Here is a 613-nt window from a genome sequence, read left to right on the forward strand (position 1 = left end):
GAGCGGGGGGGTTTGGGGGCCGCTGTGGTTTCCAGCTGTTGACTGATTTTTTTTACGCCCCCCCAACGGTTTAGTATTAAAAGTATGAAAAATCTAAAAAAAAAATTTAAAAAAAAAAGCAGTATTAAAGACCGTACTTCATAAATCACTACTCTTCTCGGTTGAAAATTCTCATACCCCCTTCCCTCATCCTCCAAGGTTTCTCTCTGAAATTACCCCAAATCCACCTCGCCTAATGCCATACAAACCGCCCCCCGCTCACCAAAGCCCTGCACGCACCATTGTCGGGACACAAGAAAAGAAAAAAACTTTCATTGAATAGCGTGAAATCTTCCTTACCGTTTTCATCTTCAATTTCTGATATAAAGTAAGTTTCAAACAATAGAGATTGCACAGGACGATTCCCGTATTCCTCTCTGCTTTTCCTCTCTGTGCAAGCAACCATCAGGGTTATATTCTCCAACAGAGTAAAATTCTCTAGCTTTCCTAAAAGGGGTTTTTAGAAAACGGGCTGGCTTGGCAGGAGGAAGGATGCCATCAATTCACCCAACCTATCACCCTGCACATTTTGTCTTTCCAACAAAAAAAAGGGGGGGGGGAGAGAAGAGAGAGA

At 42.9% G+C, this 613-nt stretch overlaps 1 protein-coding gene across 1 annotated transcript in view; it reads right to left on the bottom strand.

Moving 5' to 3' along the window:
- LOC104285779 (A disintegrin and metalloproteinase with thrombospondin motifs 6-like) overlaps nucleotides 1–540 on the bottom strand; it is a gene marked incomplete at its 3' end in the record, with an annotated part of 22,508 nt that extends 21,968 nt beyond the window's left edge. The window contains exon 1 of the mRNA XM_009884282.1: nucleotides 340–540. The remainder of the gene's footprint in view (nucleotides 1–339) is intronic.
- Between the last annotated feature and the right edge of the window lie 73 nt (nucleotides 541–613).

The sequence above is a fragment of the Charadrius vociferus genome, unplaced genomic scaffold (assembly GCF_000708025.1).
Source record: "Charadrius vociferus isolate BGI_N301 unplaced genomic scaffold, ASM70802v2 scaffold183, whole genome shotgun sequence".
Taxonomy (NCBI): Eukaryota; Metazoa; Chordata; class Aves; order Charadriiformes; family Charadriidae; genus Charadrius; species Charadrius vociferus.